The sequence below is a fragment of the Mustelus asterias genome, chromosome 3 (genome assembly GCF_964213995.1).
Source record: "Mustelus asterias chromosome 3, sMusAst1.hap1.1, whole genome shotgun sequence".
Taxonomy (NCBI): domain Eukaryota; kingdom Metazoa; phylum Chordata; class Chondrichthyes; order Carcharhiniformes; family Triakidae; genus Mustelus; species Mustelus asterias.
The window spans coordinates 96451792-96478246 of NC_135803.1; the positions used below are offsets into that span (position 1 = coordinate 96451792).

The 26455-nt window shown below is 46.5% G+C and overlaps 1 non-coding gene and 1 pseudogene across 1 annotated transcript; one reads left to right on the forward strand and one right to left on the reverse strand.

The window, feature by feature from the left end:
• The first annotated feature begins 4339 nt into the window (after window positions 1-4339).
• On the forward strand, window positions 4340-5331 carry LOC144491848 (syncytin-2-like; annotated as a pseudogene).
• A 12889-nt stretch (window positions 5332-18220) lies between these two features.
• LOC144491904 (U2 spliceosomal RNA) lies at window positions 18221-18420 on the reverse strand. The gene has a single exon (XR_013497505.1). It is a non-coding gene; the product is annotated as a U2 spliceosomal RNA (small nuclear RNA).
• Window positions 18421-26455: the final 8035 nt, after the last annotated feature.

A 26455-nucleotide genomic window follows, 5' to 3' on the forward strand; every position in this document is an offset into this window, starting at 1 on the left:
AAGGGTACGGGAACAGAGATCAGGGGAAACCAGTTAGCAGATGAACAGGCGAGATTGGCGGGGATGGAAGAGGAGGTGGCTGAATGTCTGGTATGGGTGCCCCATGTCCCAGAGATAAATGAGGCGCCGGTATTCACTGAAACAGATGAGACTGAATTCAAAGAATTGGGGGGGCAGAAAGGGGGGGACGGAAAATGGACCTTGCCTGATGGGAGACAATTGTTGAACCGTCCCCTAGCCAGAGGAATACTAAGTCACCTCCACCAAGGGGGGCATTGGGGGGTCCAAGCCCTGTGCGATACGTTTCTACGCCGATACGCACACCCCGGAATCTACACGGTGGCCAAACAGGTTACGAGGGATTGCCTGATCTGTAGGAGGGTTAATAAGAGGGGTCTGAGACAGAACACGACCACGGGAGGGAGAAGCCCCGCCTATAGACCCTTTGAATACATGCAGGTAGACTATACCGAACTCCCTCCCCTCGGCCGATTGAAGTATCTCCTCGTAATAGTGGACCATCTGACAGGATGGGTAGAAGCGTTCCCAACTGCCACAGCTACAGCGGCTCAAGTTAGTAAAGTCCTCCTAGAACAAGTTATCCCGCGATTTGGGCTCCCCAGGGCCATTGACTCTGACCAAGGTAGCCACTTCACTTCGACCACCCTTCAGAACATAATAAAAGCGGTTGGGGTAGACTGGGATTTTCACAACCCCTGGCACCCCCAGTCCTCAGGCAAGGTTGAGCGGATGAATCAGACCCTTAAAAAAACTCACGAAACTGACCACTGAAACCGGGTTGCCTTGGACTAAGTGTCTTCCCTTGGCTCTCCTACAAATACGAACGCAACCGCGACGTGATTTAGGTGTCTCCCCGTATGAAATGATGTTTGGTCTCCCCTTCAATGGACCAAGGGGGGAGTTCCCTGTCTTTGAGTCCAGAGATGTGTTTGTACGCAAATATGTTGAGGCCTTGGAATCTGCTCGGTCTCGTTTACGTCAACAGGGACTCCTGGCACAGACACCGCCTCTTGAATTCGCGATTCACTCTATCAAACCGGGACAGTGGGTCCTAATTAAGAATTGGAGGCAACGAACGTTGGAACCGGTTTGGGACGGCCCCTTCTTGGTACTGTTGACCACTGAGACTGCTATTCGAACCGCTGAAAGGGGCTGGACTCATTACACCAGGGTCAAGGGACGGGTACCAGCTCCGGAGGAGGGGGCGCCGACTCTGGGCGATCAAGCCTCAGCGGAGAATACTGCGGAAGACTGAACAGACAACATTCTGAAATGGACTATAATCACAGTATTGAAATGCTACTAACATTACTAACGACATGGTCAATGTCTCTAAAAAGGGACTTTGGGGCTATGGGGGTTGCGCGGGGGGGAATCAGGAAGCGGTTGATAGGTGGTACGCGGAAGAGGCGGCTCATGCAGGCCAGATATATTCTCTCACCATAAATGAAGCGTCCCAGGTGCAGGTAATAGAAATTGACCTTTGCCAGATGGTGCCATGCGGAACTGTAGGGGAACTTAATCAGACTACAATAAACCTCGCAAGACAAAAAGGGTATCAGGGAAGGGAGATGGAATTGATTTTCATGGGACAGGGGCTAGGTGAAGAAAAATCTCTCAGGGTTCGGGAGCGGGTGGCGTTAGTCCCACGGGCCATCCTCCCGAGGGATTGCGGGCTGAACCGGTGTAATCCGCTATACCTGACCGTGAAGCAGACTGAATGGGTGGCAAACGGGAATAGGCAAGTGAGACTAGACAATGAAGTACTCGGGGTAAGGGTCAGGGAGGAAAGACTGTGTTGCGTAAGGATCACGGTTCAGAAAGTGAAAGCTGGCAATTCACCAGTTCTACGCACGGCGACCCCTGCCCTGGGAAGTTCTGAGGGGATTAGGGTGATACAAGTAAAAGATCTCAAGGAAACCATTGAAATAGAAACGGGGTTTGGGGAAACGAATGCCTGGATGGAATGGGTCAAGTATACGGTCCAAAGCCTCGAGAAGGGCAATTGTTATGCATGCACGGGCAGTCGGCCGACTCCACAGGTGGTTCCCTTCCCGTTGGGATGGGATAAAGAGCCAAAACAGATGGAATGCCTGGTAAAATTATACCAGCACCGGGCGGCCTGGGATGACCCCACCTGCCAGTCCCTGGGCCTGACGTTTCCCCCTGTAAGATTCAACAGGGAATCGCAGCCCCCGGTATTTTCTGGGGTATTAGGAACACATCACACCTGTGTCTCTTGGACTGGGGAACAACTGGATAGGCAGGTGGGCACTTTTGACAAGTGTGGTTGATGCGCGACAATCAAGCACGAGGTACAAGGCTTCAGCGATTGAAGGCTTTTATTGACAAACAATGGAACTATCTAACACGAGTACACCAATCCAGACTGGAGGGGTCCCGCCTGAGCAGAGGGTCTTATACCTCCCCCCAGGAGGCGGGGCCCGACCGGGATGTGCCATAACAACATCTACCACAGGTAAACACCCTAACCCAACAACATTATAACAACCCCCACAGTGGCAACACCCTAACCCAACAGTAACATTGGAATAACCCCACAGTGGTAACCAACGATGGTTCACCACATTCACCCCTCCTTTAAAAACAAAGGCCCGCGAGGTGCGAAAACAGGTCACATATATACAAAATTCACAAGTCCAGACGGTCTGGAGGACCGCACCGTCGCTGTGATCTCCTCAACACCGGTTGCGACACCGGAGCAGGTGCTTGCGGTGGCGTTCTCTCCAAAACAGCGTCCGGCTGTCCCCTCGAGGACTCCCGGGCCGGTTGACCCTGGTGAGGCGATGGTGCAGGGGATCCTGGAACCTTCTGTGGTGGCGCCGATCTCCGAGTCTCAGGCAAGCTGTACATGGGAGTATAACTGTTATGCACTGGTCCCGGTGCTGACCGCGCCACGTCTGGGGAAGAAAGAAGTGAAAGGGGGTTCGTGACGGGGGGTATAGGAGCGACAGGAGTTGCTACGTCCCCTGCGGGCGCCAGGTCTCGAATCGAGACTGTGTCCTCTCGCCCGTCAGGATATGCCACATAGGCATACTGAGGGTTGGCGTGGAGGAGTTGGACCGGTTCGACCAAGGGGTCGGACTTGCGGGCCCTCACATGTCGCCGCAGAAGGACGGGTCCTGGGTACGTCAACCAGGCTGGTAAGGAGATCCCCGAGGACGACTTCCGAGGGAATGAGAACATCCTCTCGTGGGGAGTAGCATTGGTTGCCGTACACAGGAGGGAGCGAATGGAATGAAGCGCATTTGGAAGGACCTCCTGCCAACGGGAGACTGGAAGGCCCCTGGATTTCAGCGCCAATAGGGCAGCCTTCCAGACTGTAGCATTCTCCCTCTCCACCTGTCCGTTACCCCTAGGGTTGTAGCTCATGGTTCTACTAGAGGCAATCCCGTATGAGAGTAGGAATTGCCTCAAGTCGTTACTCATGAACGACGAGCCCCTGTCGCTATGTATGTAGCAGGGGTACCCAGCATCTCAGCCATCTCCATCGCTTGGGTCAAGTTGAGGTTCCCTTTCTCCAATAGCTTAAGCCGGATGTACGAGGACCCTACCCCTGCTACGAACGCATCTCGGGCGAGGTCGTACATATATTGCTCAGCCGACACATCTTTGCAGTCGCAGCCCCTGGCAAGCTGCAAGAGCTCATTGGCGTAGTCCTCCATGGTTTCGCCCGACTGCCGACGTCGTGTAGCGAGGAGGTAACGAGCGTGAATCTCGTTGGGTGGTCTCGTGTATCGTTTCTTCAAGAGCTCGATGGCCCTCGGGTAAGTGGTGGCCGCACGAATCGCAAGATAGACCGTGTCGCTTACCCTCGCGTGGAGGACCTGGAGTTTGTCGTCGTCCGTAGTAACTGCTGCAGAGGCTGCCAGGTAGTCCTCGAAACACTTCAACCAGTGGTCGAAGGTGTTAGAGGCACCGACCGCACGTGGGTCCAACGTCAGACGCTCTGGTTTCAGCATTTGATCCATACTCTCTTTTCTGTCGAGAGTTTTGTGTTTGTCAATAAAATTGATGCGCGACAATCAAGCACGAGGTACAAGGCTTCAGCGATTGAAGGCTTTTATTGACAAACAATGGAACTATCTAACACGAGTACACCAATTCAGACTGGAGGGGTCCCGCCTGAGCAGAGGGTCTTATACCTCTCCCCAGGAGGCGGGGCCCGACCGGGATGTGCCATAACAACATCTACCACAGGTAAACACCCTAACCCAACAACATTATAACAACCCCCACAGTGGCAACACCCTAACCCAACAGTAACATTGGAATAACCCCACAGTGGTAACCAACGATGGTTCACCACAGTGGTACGATCAAGGAAGTTAATGACGCCACCGAGGAAGGGAATTATTCCCAAATCCAGGTACCCCGAGCTGACCTCTGGTGGTACTGTGGAGGGAGAATTCTGCGGCCAACGTTACCCCGAAGATGGAAAGGAACCTGTGCGATAGTCCAATTGGTTGTCCCATTCACCCTGGCATTCGAACACCCAGAACCCCGTGGAGACCGGCGAGCAGAGAGGAGTCTATATACCTCCTTTGACGACCGGGTCTATCTAGACAACATAGGGGTCCCTAGGGGGGTTCCCGATGAGTATAAAGCTAGGAACCAGATAACGGCGGGGTTTGAGTCTCTGTTCTGGTGGGTGACCATCAATAAAAACGTGGATTGGATCAACTACATCTACTATAACCAGCAGCGATTTATTAATTACACCCGGGATGCAGTGAAGGGAACAGCGGAACAACTGGATGCCACCAGTAGGATGGCTTGGGAGAATAATTAGCATTGGACATGATCTTAGCAGAGAAAGGAGGGGTCTGCATCATGATAGGGACACAGTGTTGTACCTTTATTCCAAATAACACCGCTCCTGATGGGTCGATCACCAGAGCGCTAGAAGGACTAACGACCCTGGCTGATGAATTGGCTGAAAACTCGGGAGTGGACACAGATCTTACCGGGTGGCTGGAAAGGTGGTTCGGGAAATGGAAAGGGGTTGTGGTATCCGCCCTCATCTCCTTTATAGTAGTAGCGGGGGTACTGGTCGCCTTAGGATGCTGTGTTATCCCTTGTATCCGGGGCCTGACCCAAAGACTTATTGAGACCGCTTTGACTAAACGTGATACCCTGGATGGACGAGTAGTAGGCCTACACTTGACGTCAGAGGAAGGACAGGGTCTCCTAGACGCCAAGGCCGGCAATGGCACCTGGGACGAACAGGCAGGCATAATGCTAGAGGGATTAGAAAATACACTAGGTATCAAAAATTACAGTGCGTAAGGAAAGACAGGGGGGATTGTAAGGGGAGGATGATGTAATTTTTGAAAATAATGAGCCGACAGGCTCAGAGCAGGGAAAATGGGAAGTGAAATATGCTGTATAGACGCTTTGCAGGAGCAGGTGCTTGACCACCAGTATGTAATCAGTTGCTTGTGGTCGTTACGAGAGAAATGGTTACTGCGGACTATAAAAGGAAAAATAGGCGCTGGAGGGCTGAACAGTTCACGATGAGGAAGCGCGCGGGAACCAATAAGCGAGGGAAGAGGAGGGGCGTATGATGAACTCGCGGATGCATATAAAGTATGATCATGTATTGTAAGTGTGTGTGTTCCTACGGGACTGCACCCTTTCTTGCAAGAAAGAATAAATTGACTTAGAAGAACACTCATCCGTGTCTTTGATCTCGAACGGGGTTAAGGGGGAGAGAAGTGGACTCGTGTCTCCAGAGGTGTCTCCTGAGGGGGTTGCTGCCGGTGGAAACCTAACGGTGACAACTAAGCCGGTCGAGCGTCCACCCCTCCAGGACTGGGTCAGTTGCTCGGGTGTAATCCACACAAACTGACTGGCCTCAGACTGGGAGCCGTGCCTACTTCCGACAATACCAACTACCGAAGAGAGCAGCAATGAGGAGATGGATATGATCAGGGCTGCAATACCAATGATTGGTGCGGAAGAGGCAGATTCCAGAAAACCTCAAAACAAGTATGCGGGATGGAGAGATTGGGAATTTGATAAATGGAGGCGGCTAACCTGTCAAGGCATGGTGTACACTATTACAATCATGACAAGATATCAAACAGTTGGATGAAGGCTGCATATCAACTTAAATCGCATCGTTACATTAATAATCTACTGCTGAGATGCAATCTGTACCCCACAAGGGTGACCCTGTCAAGAGGACAATCCTTTGCTACAAAAACCTGTCGGAGGTGAGAAACAGGTATAGAAACGCTCGGTCATATTTCTGGCTTCTGCCCATTCGTTAAGAACTGCCGGATAAAACGCCATAATAAGATCCTGGAACAGCTGCGCAATTATGTTGGGAAATACGGCTGGACATCCTACCATGAACCAAGACTCATTGGCAAGAATGGTACCCTCTGGAAACCGGACATCATCTTTAAGAGGGAGAAGGATCAAAGGGTCGCTGTGGTAGATGTGACAGTTCGTTTTGAGGACAATTGCGGCAGTCTAGAAAAGGCGTGGAATGAAAAGTGCACAAAATACCAACATCTTGGGCCTGAAGTTGAAAAATTAACTGGATGCCTGGATCCCCATTTCTTTGGATTTGTTGTTGGCGCCAGGGGAAAGTGGCTGGAGAAGAATAACAGCCTCATGACCTACCTTGGAATAAAGAGATACCAATCATTCGCCCAACAAATTTCAAGACTCACCCTGTCACTTACGTTGGAGCTGTTGGGGATCTTCAACGACAGGTGAGGTGAGAGATGATTACTACCGCAATACAAGCTTGGAGCTTGTCAGACCATGGGGCTCACAGCCCACCAGGAGACCATATGGACTTATATGGAACACTCCTTCATTGTATGTTTGGCTCGTTGTCTGTATGTTTATGTTCATGTTTATTAAAGGCACCATTTACATCTACAGGTGGCCTATGGGCAACACGTCAGCTCAGTGACAACCACTGTTTACTGTTCTGTGCAGATACAGAGGCCTGAATCGTATCCACGGTTTGGGTTAATGCCTGTGGGAGTTTGCACATTCTCCCCATTGTTGCGTGGGTTTTCTCCGGGTACTCTGGTTTCCTCCCACAGTCCAAAAACGGGCATGTTGGCCGATTGGTAACATGAAATTGTCATTTAATTCGATATGTTTAATTTGGCTTAATCTGGCATGTTTGCAATATTCCAAATTCCACCCCCCGGTTATGGTGGAGCATCGTGCACTCGGTACCGACAACATGGCTCATTAGGCCCAAATAGATCTGGGATGACTTATGAGCGGCACACTTTGTGACCATCAGCTGACCTCAGCTCATGTTCCTCAATTTAGATCAGTGGGGCCTCGACTGTGGTTCCACTAGAGGTTGACAAAAACGTCAACGAGCGACGTAAAGACTCGAATAATGCACTCATTGAGTGTTTCAAAAAAGGGTCTCACTGGAGAGTTAACTCTGGGTAGTTACCGCTGTGGTCGTTTGGCGTGTTTTTATTGACCACAGTGACAGTCGTGCCTCCTCGCTGGCCCGTTTGGTAACCTTGGTAGCTCACTACCGAGGACCAAACGACTTAGAAAAACCACGTGAAGGCTGGTGATCTGCGAAAGAAAACATGAATAATCCGCCTGTAAGGGAGGAGTCCGGAGGGGTAGCATCCCGGAGGAAAGAACCACACCACAGATGAGTCTGTGACCGCTCACTGTGAAAAATTCGAAATTCAAGGTTGCACAGGATCCAGTTCTAATGAACTTGCAACAAGATCGATCTCCACTCAAAAGGAAGAGCGATCTTGAGACCCGAACAATACTACCGGCACTATTGGATGGTGTACTCAGGCCCCAGACCACAAGAGTCAACCTCCACAACAGTAGAAGACGAATAACCTATTGGATAAGAGTCCGACTGGACGGCCCATCCAGTAGAGGATGTCGTGATAACAACACGCACCTTCTACAATAAACAGTACCATCGCCGAAATTGATGAAGATGTAGGTACCAAGCCGCGGTAGCCTTCATCGAAGGAGTAATTATTGAACCATCTCAGGACCGAACAGAGGTAAAGGAAGTGATCATTCATTACCCTACGGATGCGTTATTTTTTATGACCTGCGACACCATCCTTCCAACTGTTGGCTTGTTTAATAAACATCTAAACACAGTACACAACATCAAAACAATTCGGACTATATGTTCGCGATGCGGCAAATCTGGGGAGTACCACTCCATCGCTTGCCACTCCCCGAAGTGTAAAGGCGAGAGCTGATCCTTGACAGTCGGGGAACACCAGTGCAGCGCATGTGAATTAAACTTCACATCGCAGAGTGAGCTCTCACAGCACGAAAGACACCATCATCTGGTTCTTCGTATTGCTAAACGCCTGGAGAAGGCACTGCCAGTTAAAGCCAAAGGTGGAAGGCAAAACTATAAATGGTCATTGGAAGAGGAAACGTTACTGGAAGAGTTGGCGAAGAGGTTTGCTGGATCCAGAAATATCAAGGACATTGGGACAATCTTAACATCCAAAGACCCCAAGCAAATCTGAGATAAGCACAGCTCACTTGCAAGAAAATGTAAGAAGGCAGAAGCTGCCGCACTGGCGGCCAATGTGAAAGATCCCCCAGATTCCAAACAAGAACCGGAAGAGGAAGATATCGTGGACCCAGACCCGCATAAAGGAACTGTTAGACAACCACCGGCCTTAGTCCCTAAACATCGGGATGTGCATGACCAGCTCTCACAGGCCGAAGAGATCCTGAATGCGAGGAATGACCCCGATAGTCTTACCCTGGGAATCGGGCTAATGGAAAGCATCACTGACCTTCTGATGAACGGTGAGAACGACAGGAAAGAGACGAAAGGTTCACAGGTGAGTATGCACAGGAAGGATAAGGGAAGACGCAAGAATGCTGTCAATACTGGAGCGAAAAAACAATGGGCAAAGCGTAAACAAATCTTCAGAGCAACCCAATTGCTCTACAACAAAAATAGGCGTCAACTTGCTCGACAGATCATGGGGGCGCCCGCATCAACTTTATGTCCGCTATCCAAGACGGAGCTGGAGGAAAGGTTGAGAGAAACTCTCCAATTAGAACAATAAGGCAAACATCACCAAATACACAGGAAAGACAGATAATGGAGAGTTGATGAAGCCAATCGTGGCTGAAGAGGTTACCACAGTCATCAAGGAAGCCAGTGCACCTGGACCGGATGGTAAAAAGATCGAGGTCATCCGTGACATACACAAAGCAGATGATAAACGGATAACCCGCCTCTTCACCCTCTGGTTGAAGTCTAAGACGATCCCTGAATCCATGAAACAGTTGGACAGTCTTGATTCCCAAATGTGAGGATCAAGAGTGCCTGAAAAACATTGATAGCTGGCACCCAATCACGATAGGTCCCATGCTGCTACGCCTCTTCACTAAAATCATGGCAAAGAGGCTGAGCGACACAGTCGACATCAACCCTAGACAAAAAGGGTTTTTAGCAGCAACTTCCGGTTGCAACGAGAACATCGCCGTGCTACAAAACATCATGAAGGGAGCAAAGAAGAACCACAAAGGCGAAGGCGTTTGACTCTGGGGCACAAACTACTACTGAAATCACGACAGCGTGTACGGCTTCCAAAAGCCTTTGTGGAGCTCATTCAAGACCTCTACACTGGTAACACAACGGTGATCGAGGAAGGGCAATAAGTCCAAGACTGCCCCAATAAAAATTGAGAGGGGTGTTAAGCAAGGAGATCAATCTCACCAATCCTCCTCAACATCGCACTGGATCCACTGATCTGCAGTCTGGAAGAGGCCAACTCAGGGGTCTCCATGACCCTGGATGGAGCACAAGTCAACTGCTCAACTTTGGCCTCTGCAGATGACATCGCTCTCGAGTGATTCACATGTCGGGATGGGACGAAACCTGAAGATTTTGCAGTCCTTCTGTGATCATACAGGACTGTCTATTAACATCAACAAGACAAAAGGCTTCCATTTTACGTTTAAGAGTAAGACCTTCCTGTACAATCATTACAAGAACTGGCAACATCGGAAGGAGATAGTCTTGTACATCCCCCCAGGTGAGACTGAAAAATACCTGGGTGCCCGAATAGATCCATGGGCAGGCATGGAGGAAGGTACTTGGGAGGACAAACTGAAAGCCTGGGTATCTAGCTTGCAGGCTGCGGCTCTCCGGCCAAGACAATACGTGGAGATCTTGACAGTTCATGTCATCCCTAGACTGTACTTTCACCTGATCCTTTCTGAAGCTTCACAGAACACACTTACCAAGTTGGATCAAATCATCCGGAATGCCATTAAACAATTCCTACATCTTCCCCCCCACATAACGGACGGAGTTCTTTATTCCCGCATCAGGAATGGAGGTCTGGGGACTCCCAAATTAGAAGTGCAAATTCCATCTGCAGTCATTCGAAAATGGGAATCATTGTCTGCTTCCAAGGACCGGATCATTCGTGCCTCATTCCAGTATTATGAACAGAACATTGATGATAACATCAAGGAACTACTGTGCTCTCAATGTCTTGAGAGAGATCGAGGATTTCCTGCCCGATACTGATGAAGGTAACGATGATGACATGGATATGATCAGGGTGGCAATGCCACTACTTCGTGAGGAGGAAGCAGGTCCCAAGAAGCCACCGAACAAATATGCGGGGTGGAGAGAATGGGAATTCGATAAATGGCGGAGGCTGCAATGTCAAGGAGTTGGGATCCACTATTACAGTAATGATAAGATATCCAACAGCTGGATCAAATCTACATTTCATTTGAAGTCTTACAGGTTCATAAACAATTTGCTCCTTCGGTGCAACCTATACCCAACGAGGGTGACTCTTACAAGAGGAAGGCCCTTAGCCATAAAAACCTGCCAATGATGTGAGGCAGTTTCAGAAACAATTGGACACATCTCTGGCTTCTGCCCATTTGTTAAGAACATCAGGATAAAGCGCCACAATAAAATGTTAGACCAACTACGTAATTACGTCGGAAAATACGGCTGGACATCTTACCTGGAGCCACGGCTTATTGCCAAGGATGGCTCCCTCTGGAAACCCGACATCATTTTCAAGAGGGAAAAAGATCAACGTGTCGCAGTGGTGGATGTGACCATCCGGTTTGAAGACAATTGCGGAAGTCTGGAGAAGGTGTGGGACGAAAAGTGTAGGAAATACAATCATCTGGGACCAGAAATAAGGAAATTGACAGGAGGCCTGGAACCTCAGTACTTTGGATGTGTTATGGGCGCAAGGGGCAAATGGCTGGAAAAGAACAATAGCCTAATGAAGTTCCTTAACATTGAGAGGTTTCAAACATTTGCCCAGCAAATCTCAAGACTCACCTTGTCACTAACATTGGAACTGTTAGGAATATTCAATGACAGGTGAGAGACTACTATTAACATACAAGCCAAAACAAAGCTTGCTTGACTGTCTGGCCCTAAATGCCTATTCATGGAAACTATATGAACTTTTATGGTGGACTCCAATGTTTTTTTTTCCTAACTAATGTTATGCTTCTCTTTCAGGGCACTCTATCATCTCGGTCCCTCTCAGTTAGGCTGGCGCGTGGGCGCCACCACCGACGAGCACACAGGCACTCGGTTGCATGCTGGTGGCTCCATGGTGCCACACACGCAACGCCTACCCTGCTGGAAGGGCTTCGGGGTGTCTTCGCAGACCGTCGAGAGGATGGGGTGCGTATGGCAATACGGCCGGCCTGCTTGCATGGGGCGGCAGCGTCCTTTCTTCAGCGGTTCGGCGGTTTGGCTGACAGTGCAGATACACGGCGGGAGACAGTGGTGTCAGCCATGCACTCACGCCGCTTCTGCTGTCTGGTCCACTCCGCGTGTTCTAGCTGCTCGTTTGGTCCGCCGCCTGCCAGCAGACTGTTCTGCCGATGGTGCTCCTCCTCCACAGCAACTTCTGCCTAGCCCCTCTGCTGGGTGCGATGTCTCCGGCGTCTGCACCGATCCTCACTACGGCATGAGTATGCATCTTTGGGCTGCTAGCCCGTGCTCCACGTCCGTCAGTGTGTGCTCGCTATGGACGGCACAGTAGCACGATGGTTAGCACCGTTGCTTCACAGTTCCAGGGACCTGGGTTCGATTTCTGGCCTGGGTCACTCGTCTGTGTGGAGTTTGCACATTCTCCTCGTGTCTGCGTGGGTTTCCTCCGGGTGCTCCAGTTTCCTCCCACATTCCAAAGATGTGAGGGTTAGGTTGATTGGCTATGCTTATTTAATCACGATTTGGCTTATTTGATTGGCTCATTTATTCTGATCTGGCTTATTTAATTATGATTTGGCCTGCCCTATTGTTCCCCCCACCCCAACATACCCTTTCCCCTGGAGGCACGGATTGGTGCACTGAAGCGGTCAACCACCTGGCTGATTAGGCCCAATTAGATACTGTGAAGTGAGTGTAGAAGCTGTGTAACACCCTATGGATTAGACCCTTGTAACCCATTCCTCAGTGTAGATCAGCGTTCCCTTGACTGTGGTTTCGCTAGAGGTAACAATCATGTCGACGAGCGACGTAAAGACTCGAACAAGGCACTCATTTTGAGTGTTTCAAAATAGTCTACCTCACACTGCAGGAAAGGATAGCCCGGGGCATGATACATTGAGACCATTGTGGGAGCACATCTGTTAACTAAGGGTTAATGCATTGAAATTGTAATCTCATCAGGTCAAGCTTTGTTCCTTTTCTCAATGTGGTATTACTCAATTTGTAAATTTGTAATCACAACTTGATCAGTTCTCTCTAAATCTTGTTACTATCTTGTGGCTGTGTCACATGCCTATTACCTGATCCAACTGCCAAACGGAACGACTTGCATTTATCCAGATATGTATAAATACTGCATGTATATTATAACCCTTTGCTCTTCTCACGCTGGTAGTTAGGGTGTCAACACCTTGCTGTCAGTCAGAAAACCAGCCCTTGTACAAATTAGTTATTGCTTGGATTTACAGGAATGTATCTGTGGTCCTTAAAGAATAGTGTGGAGATGCCGGCGTTGGACTGGGGTAAACACAGTAAGAAGTCTCACAACACCAGGTTAAAGTCCAACAGGTTAATTTGGTAGCAAAAGCCACTAGCTTTTGGAGCGCTGCTCCTTCGTCAGGTGAGTAGGAGTTCTGTTCACAAACAGGGCATATAAAGACACAAACTCAATTTACAAAATAATGGTTGGAATGCGAGTCTTTACAGGTAATCAAGTCTTAAAGGTACTGACAATGTGAGTGGAGAGAGCATTAAGCACAGGTTAAAGAGATGTGTATTGTCTCCAGACAGGACAGTTAGTGAGATTTTGCAAGCCCAGGCAAGTCGTGGCGGTTACAGATAGTGTGACATGAACCCAAGATCCCGGTTGAGGCCGTCCTCATGTGTGCGGAACGTGGCTATCAGTCTCTGTTCAGCGACTCTGCGTTGTTGTGTTGTGAAGGCTGCCTTGGAGAACGCTTACTCGAAGATCAGAGGTCGAATGCCCGTGACCGCTGAAGTGTTCCCCAACAGGAAGAGAACACTCTTGCCTGGAGATTGTCGAGCGGTGTTCATTCATCCGTTATCGTAGTGTCTGCATGGTCTCCCCAATGTACCATGCCTCGGGACATCCTTTCCTGCAGCGTATCAGGTAGACAACGTTGGCCGAGTTGCAAGAGTATGTACCGTGTACCTGGTGGATGGTGTTCTCACGTGAGATGATGGCATCCGTGTCGATGATCCGGCACGTCTTGCAGAGGTTGCTGTGGCAGGGTTGTATGGTGTCGTGGTCACTGTTCTCCTGAAGGCTGGGTAGTTTGCTGGGGACAATGGTCTGTTTGAGGTTGTGCGGTTGTTTGAAGACAAGAAGTGTTGGTGCCTGAAAGCCTCTCTCCACTTCACCTGACGAAGGGACAGCATTCTGAAGGCTTGTGATTTCAAATAAACCTGTAGGACTATGACCTGATGTTGTGTGACCTCATCTTGGACAGAGGTGTGACATATGCCAGGACAGGATGGTCACTCACCCTTGCTGACCAAATGAAGTCAGTGATAGTGTTCCAGCACTGGTGGCTGATCCTCCTTGCCAATGCATAGGCACTGACTGCGACACTGCTCTGCCGGCCTTCCTACCCCAGGCTCAATGTCCATTCGGGGAGTATTCCTCCGTTCCAGCTGGCGGGGGGGGGGGCGCTGAGGGGAATTGTGCTCGGTGTGGTTTGGAGTTTGGGGGCATGGTGGTGGAAATGTCCGTGAGGGGTTTAGATGTATATGAAGCTGAAAGGGGGTTGGTAGGAGCGCTCCAGTTTTGCTGGTTTCAGGTTGCAAACACAATTGTGCCCTCAGAGCTGGGCACCTAGTTTGTTGATGAGCTTGGTGAAGGCAAAGCTGTCCATAGGGAGTGACAAGCCCACACTGACATCTGTCAGATTTAATGCTCTTGTTGGAAATGTGTACAATGCACTACAACCATAGGCACCTGATAAAAATCTTTACCTTTTTACAGAATTGCCCTGGGGGGAGGGTGGAATTGGAAATTATGGTGGTGACCTTTGAAAGGGTTTCAGGTGAGTCTAAAGGCATTGATTTAATTAATACAAAAAAGTGGCTCTATTGTTATTTAGAGTACCATGTCTGCTAGTGCTAACCCAAAGAGAAAATGTAGCTCAGCTGCGCAGGTAAAAAATGGATTATACTTTGAAAGGTTTGCAGGAAAAGCCCAGTTTTTAATTTAAAATTTTGGCTAGCTAGTGGGGAAAATGCTGAGTTAATGGACCCCGGCGAATGTGCCGTGGCTAAGGGGACATTGGTGCAAAATGTACACTGGTTATGGAAATAACTAATTCTGCCAATACATTTCCACTGAAGAAATGCATGATCCAACAAATTGGCCAAAATTTATTCGACAAGATGAGAGACATTTTAGTGGAATAATGGGAATCAACACTTTTCAGAAGATGCATGCACTCAGGAATGGCACGCAGGGAAAGGAATTGGTTTGTGTACACGAAGAAAGCTGATAACCGCTTTTTGCTTCTGCTGCAAACTATACAACTGAAAAAACAGCCCACAAATTGAGCAAAGAAAGGCTGCAATGGGAAGCACCTCAATAACAGATTGCAATCTCACTAATCATTTAATGAACATAAATTCAAGCCAAGATCCTCACAATGAAGACAATGGGCAAAGTTTTCTGTAAGTGTAGTTTCTGTCAAGAAAACCAGTGCAATCAGCACATTGGATTGCAATCATCCCACACTTAATGCAAAAAAAAGGGTAAGAAGTTCAGAGCATCTGGTGGCAACCTGATCCTCCTGGCACACTGGACACTTGCCACCACCTGTCCTCCATCCTCCGGATCTTCCTCCACTCCCTCCTCAGTGGAGTATACATGCGCCTCTTCCTTCGGAATATCAACACACTGCTGTGAGAGGCACAGCAGACCACCACAATGCTAAGACTCTCTGGCGGATAGTACTGAAGAGCACCACCAGAGCAGTGCAGGTAGCTGAACCACATCTTGAGCATGCCAATACAGTGTGGGCCTCATTCTAAACAGATCAGAGATGAAGCTGTCATGCCATCATACTCAGGTGAAACTGGACAGTCAGTGCATGAACTGCGACTTGTAGTCCAACAGAGATTCAGGTGTTAGCCAGCCAGTGAGAATACTTGCCACATGAGCCTCAACCCAGTGGTGGGTCCCATCCTGTGGATCTCTAGCCAAGCCAAGCCCCTGCCCCCTTGAGGAACCCCCACCTTACCATGTACCATGGTAGCAGCTGAAGATTACTGCTAAGCAGAACTCACCCCCTCGTTCCTGTGCTGTGATTTTATTTGTTCTTTAGAGGAATATGGTCCCAGGAAGGGTCGGGGGTTGTAGTTCAGTCGGGCAGCATGGTCAGTGCAGGCTTGGAGGGCCGAAGGGCCTGTTCCTGTGCTGTAATTTTCTTTGTTCGCCCTCGCAATTCATCAATCCATGGTGCCTGGCCCCTACTTCACGGGAGCAGTAGTGATTTGTGTTCATGTGACTGCCTGCTTGTTGTTGGGGTGTTGGTGTGTGTGAATGCATGCTAAACTCACTAATGACATTGAAATCAAGTCAACCTCCTGCTAATCAGCCTCATGCCCTGTATGAGATCCAGTTGGCGCCAGAGAGGGATCAGGAAGATTGCACAATGTTTGGTGCCAGGTGCAAAACCCGTCGTTGGGACTGAATGCAATTTTAATGGATTAACACTTTGAACCAGGCACGTGGCCGAAAACAAAAATCAGTTTGGCAGAGATGTTATAGCAGGCATGCAATAACTAGCCGAGTATAACTTAACAGCATTTTGTGGAACAAATGCAAGGCTTTATGAAAATGTCAGCCAAATTCAATCCAATGATGCAAGAACATGCCTGATGCATCAAAAGTGAAGAAATCCATGGCCATTATCTTGGACCTCACATTCAAAATGAGCTAATCTCAAGAATGCTATTGCAGATAAAGAAACACCATTCTCAAAAGGCGAAGACTGCAAATATTTTGCCTTTTTTTGACTGTACTTGTGATCTGAGTCACCAAGAGCAGATACCTCTAAAATATTCACTCATGGGCTGTGGGCACCACTGGTTGGGCCAGCATTTACTGCCCATTCCAAGAACATTTTAGGAGTCACATGTAAGCCAGACCAGTTCAGGATGACAGACTTCTTTCCCTCAACGATATTAGCGAACCTGATGCTTTTTAAAAAACAATCCACAATGATTTCATGATCATATTTGTGCTTCATCTTGACCACTGAAGTGAAGGGAGAATTTTGATGATTTTTTTTCCCCTGGGTCAAGACAAATGCAGACAATGTTTTGGATTTCTTATAGCTGCAGAGTGGGCTTAGCCTCCATATTACTGATTGTAGAGGGGAAGGATACAACTATGGGCAAATATGAAGGCCATGATGTGGAGATGCCGGCGTTGGACTGGGGTGAACACAGTAAGAAGTCTCACAACACCAGGTTAAAGTCCAACAGGTTTATTTGGTCGCAAATACCATAAGCTTTTGGAGCGCTGCTCCTTCTGAAAGCTTATGGTATTTGCTACCAAATAAACCTGTTGGACTTTAACCTGGTGTTGTGAAACTTCTTACAAATATGAAGGGCCAGGAATAAGGTGAATAGCACACATCTTTCAACTGAATCACCAAGCTGTTTTCACTTGATGTGGCTACCACAGCTTAAACCTGACATTGGGGGATATAGCAAAATGTAGTTCAAGCTATTTTTTGGACTTGTACTGTGAATGAGCAAATGCTCCCTAATTCCAAAGCCATTGTTGGTCACTAGATGGGAGTGCCGAGTAGAGTGTAAAAGCAATCTGTTACAAGACAAGAGATATCAGGAATGCCTTGTTTAAAGATAATACTTTTCACTGTATCCCAATACATGTGATAATAATGAATCAAGAAGTTTGAAGAATGCAATGGTTCAAAAAGTTGAACAAGAAAGTGAGGCTGAGCTGTTGGTCAACTGCATCTTGAAACTTGATTTTGTTCACAATGCTTGTGTGATATTATGTTTGCTGTAAACATTGAGCAAGACACTTCAATCCAGGGAATGCAGCTCAATGTGGCACAAAGGATTTATTGAGCTTCAGTATTACAGGAACAGTAATAGAAATAGCAGCTGATATAGATGTTGAACCTAAATTCAGAAAATGTGAAACAAAGAGATCAGGAGCTGAAGAATTCACCAAAGTATTTGAAAGCAATTGCTTCAGTCGTTGTTCAAACCTTGCAGTCAGCGACATGAGCGGATCCAGAAATGCAGGTACATACACAATTTGTTTTCTGTCATTCCAATGACAGATGATCACTATGACATGAGAAAGCGATGTCATTGCGTTGTCCAATGAAATATCTGTGGTGTGGACCTTTTCTTATGAAAGCAAAGTTCCCAGTGGCTTCTAAGCTGAAATAGCTGAGTCACATTGTAGGATCACAAATTAGGATTACCCACTAAATTTTAGGTATCATTTGAACTTAAATTCTAAATTGTGTTCATTTGAGACTTCAACCATATAGGCAACAGGAGACAAGTTTTTTTAAATATTTTTCCAATTCAATCAAATCAAATCCAATTCAAAGTCTCAACAAGTTGAGACATTTCAGATCCAGGCTGACAAGACAGGGCGAGCGACCAAATCACCCTGTCCTGGGCTTTGCTCCTCCACCCTGTCCTGGAGGAGCAAAGCAACACCTCCTCCAAGACTTGAGCTCATTTGCATCTTAGCCAAAAGGCCGAGATGCAGCTTTTAAAAATTGCTTCATATGAAACATATGAAGCTTCAATGTAACCCAATGACCTCAACCAAGTGCAGCATCCAATCCATACTACACTTGATCTTAGCCAAAAGGCCGAGAAGCGATAGCAGGAGACAAGTGGGTGAAGTAACTCAGGAAATCCAAGTTGTAGACTAATGATCAAAGACAGGGCAGGAGTTGACTAACATACTGCAGCTCATTTTCTAGTTCAACTTTGCAGATTGACACTCTGCCCGCTCACCTCACTCTGTAACTTCTGCTTCCCTGTTGACAGCAGACACTTACAGCACAACTTGCTCAGTGAAAGCTGCAACTTAACACATTCCAAGCCACAGTCCACCGTGTGATCAATATTGCATTCTGATTGGTCTAAATGAGCCAAGGCTATTTGCATTAGCTTCAGGGTTAAGTGATCAATCCAGGTGGACATGATCAGTTTCTAATTGGTTTCTCAAGGATGATGGTCATCTATTGATTTGAGGGTCACCCCTCAGTTACTTTATTTACTTAAAGCTTTCAAGATATCATCTCTGCCCATTTAATCAGGATGGGGGGAGTATACGGTTATGCCCTCATGATTGTTATCTTGAGCTCATCAGCTCAAGACTTCATTTAATTATTAAATCAGACCCCTATCAGTACTACTTGTACAGACCATTTAAACTTTGATATTATTCTGCAGTTACTTGGAATTACTTTCCTTTTAAAACAAAGCACAGCGTATTTACTTTTAGAACAAAGTGGTAAAATTGCTGAAATCTTAAAACTAAAAGATTACAAAGTGGCTCATGTGATATATAGAGAAAATGTAGTGAGAATGGTTTTGATGGCTGCTTTTATTTGAGGTAAGACTGCATGTGATGTCAACTCAAGATCAGCTTCTTCCCTGCTGCATCAGACTTTTGAATGGACCTATGCGATTCTGCACTCTTCTTGATGGACAGTATGCTTTGTCTATATAGTGCACAAGAAATCTTTACTGTATTCCAATACATGTGATAATAATAAATCAAAAACTGATTCACAGACCCAATTGTCTAATTGATGTATTAGGTATTAGAATCTCTGTCTTCGGTACTGGTGTTTTTGCTGAGAACTGCTTTGGCATATTCCATTTTGTTGCATCTGTCAGTGTTTGATATAAGTACATGAAATTAATGCTCGAAATTGATTGGTGTGCTAAAGATAACATCCAATTAACAGATTAAAATTTAAAACTGTTGAGTTAACATTTAATTGCACTAAGAAAAATAATCTGGGCCAAACACTTTCCCAGGAGTGGATCCCCTTGGGAACTAATAAAAAACACCCAAACAGGTGTACTTCGCCCTATAATCTGTGAAGTGGTGTGACTGTTCAGCAACTTCTAGTTGTTAAATAAAAATAAGTTCCTGACACTAAAGTCAATGTGTAACAATTTAACTAACAGTGAACAAATGAACTAAACTATGAACAAACCAAATGAATCCTTTAACTATTAACAATTCCCAAATGAAACAAGATTCTAATGGTGTGCTGTTCATAAATACAATTCCCACTCATGAACAAAAATATCTTGCAACTAAACTAAAACCAGGTTGTGCCTTCTGGAATATTCCGGGCTGGAACTTTCCTCCTTTGATACCTTGGCTTTCTAGATGGCGCTTTTCCAAGGCATAGATGAAGCTATGAGAGCCAGCGATTTTCTGAGAGCTGTTATCTCCAACAGGTGACAGTTTCTTTCCCTCCTTGTCCCACTGCCCCCTTTTTTTTATATACCCGTGATGACATCAATATTTCCCGCAATAGGATTGGTTCTAGGTTGTTAAAACAATTAGGTTTAAATTTAATAGGTTTTTTGTATCGAAGTGTCTGATTCAAATTGATTGGCTAAATTCAAAAGCCTGTTGCTTTGGTAAAAACTGCTGCTTGGCCTTTTGATACAAGTGTTCAGTTTGGGCTCTATGTACTTGCATTTTAAATTTCTAAGCAAAGAAAAAGCATCACCTTTTAACAGGACCATGCAATGCTTTCCCCTCTAGCATTTTACAATTTTACAAACAAATTCTAACTTCCTACCTCCCAATCTACAATTACTCTACCCAATTTCACAATAAGTGCAGTGGTTCAAGGATCGGCCACTTGCCTTTAATGTGGCAAAGTGTTCAGTTCTCCATTTTGGACACAATCCCACATCAGTATCCTATCGAAGGCTATACTTTAGTACATTCAACTATTGAAAAGGATTTGGGTGTGCTTGTTACAAGTAATCTGAAGTTACAAATCACGTAGCTCAGGCAGTAAGCAGGAAGAAAACGTTTTGAGCATTGAATTCTTTGAGTCTTCATGTCAGCGTTTATCTTAAACTCCATGAGCCGATTAAACCATTTCCAAACTTTGGATGTGTGTGAGTGTGAAAAGGCGTGTTGTCAGGGAAATGGAAGGCATAAGGAGAATATCTTATGAGGAGCATTTAAGATTTCTTGGATTACATCTTAAGACTGATTTTTGGTTTAGTTGAACTTTATAAATTGATACTACCTCCGAGCCTGAAAAGTCCTTTACCCAGTTACAGTATTTGCGTGGTCATCAGTATAAACTACAGAAATTTCATTTACTTGATATTAAAATTTTTCACAATTGTTTTCACTTGTAATGCTTTCCCTGATTTTGTTATGGATGCTGAGAACGTAGTGACTTTTTGTAGACTTGATAGAAACCAGTAGGGGCACTTTTACCATGCATTGCGCTTGTTTTTGGGCATGATGCGGTGGTAAAGTGGGACATAAAGTGCTTAGCATGATTGGGATTAGTTTTTGCAACCAGCACCATTTTACAAGTGCCAGATTTCTAGTGCGGTCAACCTCACCAGAAAAAGGGTGAGGGGCAGATTAATATGTAAATTTTAATACTGTTTTACATCTGCTTAGCAAGCCTGGTGCTCAATCGTCAGGCTCAGCCCCCTTTATGACCTCCCAGGAAAAGGTTCTCACTGGCGAGGAATAGACATGCTCCCCATTAACGGGGAGCAGTCGACTTGGCCCCGCTGATGGAACCAGTGGCCACTGAGGCCCCCTGGGGAGGCTGAGGGGGTGCCCCTTGGGCAGTGCCACCCTGTCACCTGGGCAATGCCCACCAGGCAGTGCTAAGGAGGGGCCCCACTGCCACTCTGCAGGATTGGTGGGGGAGGGCATTGGGTCCACGTTTGTTGGGTGAGGGGGGTTTAGTGGGGGCTGTATCTTGGGCTGTGGGCCCTCACGATTGAGGTGGGGCAGCTGCTTCAGGCTGCCTGCACTAGCAGGGGCCTGACAGCTCTTTTCTGTCAGACCCCTGCTACTGCACATCAGTGGCTTGCACATGCGCACTACCTCCCTCTGCAGGTTTTTGCACGTGTTAAACCCCACCCACAGGCTTCTGCAGCAAACCACAGATTTACTCAAAATTTTTACCAGCAGAGTGCATACAGTGGGGGCCTGAAAACACACCCAGAAGACAGATCTGAAACTCTCCCAGTTTCAAGTCCACCCAGCACTTAGGAAAGAAAAATGGTAAAATGGCCCCAGTGTGATTTCTATATGTATTGTCTCATGATGTTTTCCATTTTGTGCATATGCACTTTGCACAATGGCAATAAAGATAAAAAAGCTAATGACAATTTAATTCTAAACTTGATGTGGAGCACTGGGGTGGGCACAGCAAGTTTCAATACCTGGTTAAAGTCCAACAGGTTTATTTGGAATCATGAGCTTTCGAGCACTACCCCTTTTCACCTGAAGGAGGAGCAGCATTCTAAAAGCTCATGATTCCAAATAAATCTGTTGGCCTTCAACCTGGTGTTGAGAGACTTCTTACTAATTCTGAACTATTAGGTATTGTGAAGGAGTTACTTATTGTAAATATTACAAGTTAAAACTTCACTAATTTAAATGCACATGGTTGAATGCTTTAACACTTGTTTTTCTTGCATTTAGAGACTGGAGCTGATAATTCTAATCATGAGACAGGTGGATAGTTCCACACCAGTAATTGTTCAAGCAGATATCTTGCATTACTGGCTTAAGGACCATGTGATTTTTCTTCCTTGTCAATTTTGTGTGTGATGCCAAGATGAGCAAGTGTCCCAAAATTCAGCATGAAACCACATTGGGTTGACATACTTTGGTTTAGTTAACAAATCTTGCCTACGCCAGTCTTGTTGGAATTGAAACTGTACAAACAATGGAAAAATGAGGGTGATGTCGACTTTAGCTTGGGAGATGTGGTAACTTCTCTAGCCAAGAGGAGGAGAAGTATGGCTTTAGCCTTTATTTACCTGGAAGATAGATTTGTATTAACTATTGGCAGATCTGAATGTAATCAAGTTAGATACTGAAAAGGAATTTTGCCAATTATACTACAATTTAAGGCGACTTGTTAGAAGCCTACAAGTTGTGCGTGTGTGGGGGAGTAAAGAAGCTAGTCACAGGCATTTGTAAAAAGAATTTCTGGTAGAGGTGGGTCGAACTTAATAGATTTCTGGATCAAGGCAAAAACAAGATGGGGGTTGATAGCTGGCTGCAAATGAATCCCAGAAACATGGGAATCATTACTAGGTGTTTCCAGTGTGACCGAGTATTACTAGGCAAGGAATTGTTTAAAAAGAAAATCAGCAATCAAGCAACTTGTGAAATAGATGGTTCAGATGATGAATACAGGGATGAATGGCAAGAAAATACTGTATTAGTGATAGAAAACAGGTTTTCCCATGAGTATCTTGGTTGCCAATTCATTCAATTGTTTTGTATTAGTGGCTGAGGTCAATTGGCTTGGAAACCCTTAACAAAACCAATAACGGAGAGTCAAGGAATATAAAAGCACAGCCACTGCTTGATAAGCAGATAATGCATTAATATTTTAAAAGATAAATACAGGGTTTCCAAAACAACAGAACCCTGGGTAACTAAGGATATTGATGAGAAAATTAGGGTATGATGCATGTCAGAATAATAGCAACAGAAATCAGGAAGATTATCTCAAATGCCTCATGGCTGCGAAAACACAAGTAGATTGGGAGCTTGACCAAATAGCAAGAGATTCTGGGGATGGACACATTGGTGAGCTGAAGCTCTGCAAATTGCGCAAACCCAGAAACTAGACAATGCAAATACAGCAGCCAGGTGCTAATGGCCTGAGCATAGTGTAAAAGGATATCTTGTCAGTTATCCTGGACAGACATCCACAACAGTAAATCAACCAAAGGAGGAATGCATATCTTCAACCAAAACCCAGACAGCAAAACACCCAGGTTCTGCTACACAAAGAGGCAAACATTAGCAAGCCATCCAAACCATTGACAATGTTTCAACCATTAAGTGAGTCCCTGATTGGCCAGAACTATAAAAGTTCCAGAAACCATCCAAAAGATGTTCTGGAGACAAAGACAAAGTGACTGGTGTGGCAACAGCAAAGGCTGACAGACCATCGAGACCACAATGGCTTTGTGAACCCAACTAATGTTACAAGAGACAATGGGATGTCCCAGGCCTGAACTGTTGCTAAGTTTGCAGATGATACAAAGATATGTAGAGGCAGATGGAATACCATGTGGAAAAGTGTGAGGCTATGCACTTTGGAAGGAGGAATGGAAGCAGAAACTATTTTCTAAATGGGGAAATGCTTAGGAAATCAGAAGCAGAAAGGGACTTGGGAGTCCTTGTTCAAGATTCTCTGAAGGTTAACGTGCGGGTTCAGTCGGCAGTTAGGAAGGCAAATGCAATGTTAACATTCATGTCAAGAGGGTTAGACTACAAGAGCAGGGATGTACTTCTGTGAATGTATAAGGCTCCGGTCAGACCCCATTTGGAGTATTGTGAGCAGTTTGGGCCCCATATCTAAGGATGGATGTGCTGGTCTTGGAAAGGGTCCAGAGGAGGTTCAGAAGAATGATCCCTGGAATGAAGAGCTTGTCGTATGAGGAACGGTTGAGGACTCTGGGTCTGTACTCATTGGTGTTTAGAAGGATGGGTGAGGGGTTCTTATTGAAACTTACTGGATACTGCAAGGCCTGGATAGAGTGGATGTGGAGAGGATGCTTCCACTAGTGAGAAAAACTAGAACCAGAGAGCACAACCTCAGGCTGAAGGGAAGTTCCTTTAAAACAGGGATGAGGAGGAATTTCTTCAGCAGAGAGTGGTGAATCTGTGGAACTCTTTGCCGCAGAAGACTGTGGAGACCAGGTCATTAAGTGTCTTTAAGACAGAGATAGAAAGGCTTGATAAGGGGATCAGGGGTTATTACGATAAGGCACGAGAATGGGGAGGAGAAAAATATCAGCCATGACTGAACGGCAGAGCAGACTCGATGGGCCGAGTGGCCTAATTCTGCTCCTATGTCTTATGGTTTAACAGAGAACAGCCACTCCAGACAGTATGAGAAACACACAAGCCTGCAGGTGGAGACCGAAACAATGTGGTTCCAAGATCCCCTTCCCCAATTTACTTCTGGAAAATGTCCAATCTCTTGAAAGTAACCTACACAAACTTAAAACCAAACTCACTTTTCAAACGTAACTGAGAGACTGTTATGCTGTTTCATGGCTCACTACTGCTTCACCAGACTGTACCCTACAACCAGAGGGTTTCTCAATCCACTGAATGTACTGCATAGCAGCCTCAGATTTGGCCAGGCTAGATGGGGTTTGCCTTCTAACCAACACTTCTTGGTGCTGAGACGTAGCAGCATTGGCGAGTTTCTGCTCTCTGCACCTAGAGTACCTGATGCTGAAATGCTACCCCTACTACAGATGTTCACCTCTTATCCTAAGAGCAGTTGACATCCCACCCCACGAGGACAAGACTGGGCTAGATGAAGTAAATACCACTACAAGTATCCTTAAGAAACATGCAGAGGCCTTGTTCATCTTGGCCAGGGACTTCCACCAACGCTAGCTCAACTGTCCTACCAAGATCACCAACATGTCTCCTGCTCCAGAGGCCCAAACTCCTTGATCACTCCTATACAAACATCCCTACCATTAATACCTGTCATGGCAGATCAGACCACAAGGCTGTGCACCTGCTCCCAGCTTAGAAGCAAAAACTGAAGCAGGAGAATCTGAAAGAAAGTCGTGCAATGTTGACCTGAGGAATCGGATGATATCTCTTACAGGACTGCTTTGAATCAGTGGACTGGTCAATATTTAAGAACTCAGCAACCAACCTGAATGAATACGCCACTACAATAACAGACTTCATTAATAAGTGTGGAGAAGACTCAGGCAAATCTGTTTGTTTCCCAACACAAAACCATGGAAGGAACAGGGACATCCACTGCTTATTGAAGTCTAGGTCTGAAGTGTTCAAGTTGGGTCACCCTCCATTTAAGATCTGCGGAGAACCAAAGATGCCAAGAGACAGTACCAGACCAAGCTAAAGTCCCAGGCTAGCCACAGAAACACCCACCAATTATGGCAAGGTCATGACATAGCAGGCTACAAGGTGAAGATGTATAGAATTGCCAGCAACAATGCACTCCTCCCCAGTGAACTCAGTCTATGCCTGTTTTGAGCAGAGGTCAGTGAGAACGTCATCTGTCTTGGAAGCCTTGGCTGAATTGGTATCCGACATCACCATTGCAGACGTCAGATCAGTCTTCTTGAAAGTTAACCTATGGAAAGCATCTGGCCTGGATAGGGAACCCAGATGAGCACTGATCCTGCACAGTCCAGCTGACAGGGGTATTCGCAGACATCTTTAACCTCCCTTTACTCTGATCTGAGGTCTCTATCGGCTTCAAGATGACGATCAACCCTATACCAAAGAAAGCCAGGCAGCGTGCCTTAATGGCTATCATCCATTAATGGCTATCATCCAATGACTCTGACATGCATCATTATGAAGTGCTTCAAAAGGTTAGTCATGGCACGAATCAATTCCAGCCTCCCAGATTGCCTATGGCTTGGCTCCTCCCTCTGACTGGATCCTCGACTTCCAAACCCGCAGACTTCAATCAGTAAGGATAGGCAACAACACCTTCTCCACGATCATCCTCAACACTGATGCCCCACAAGGCTGCGTCCTCAGCCCCTTGCTATACTCATTTATGACTGTGGCCAAATTCTCCTCCAACTCCATTTTCAAGTTTGCTGATGGTACCACTGTAGTGGGTCAGATCTCAAACAATG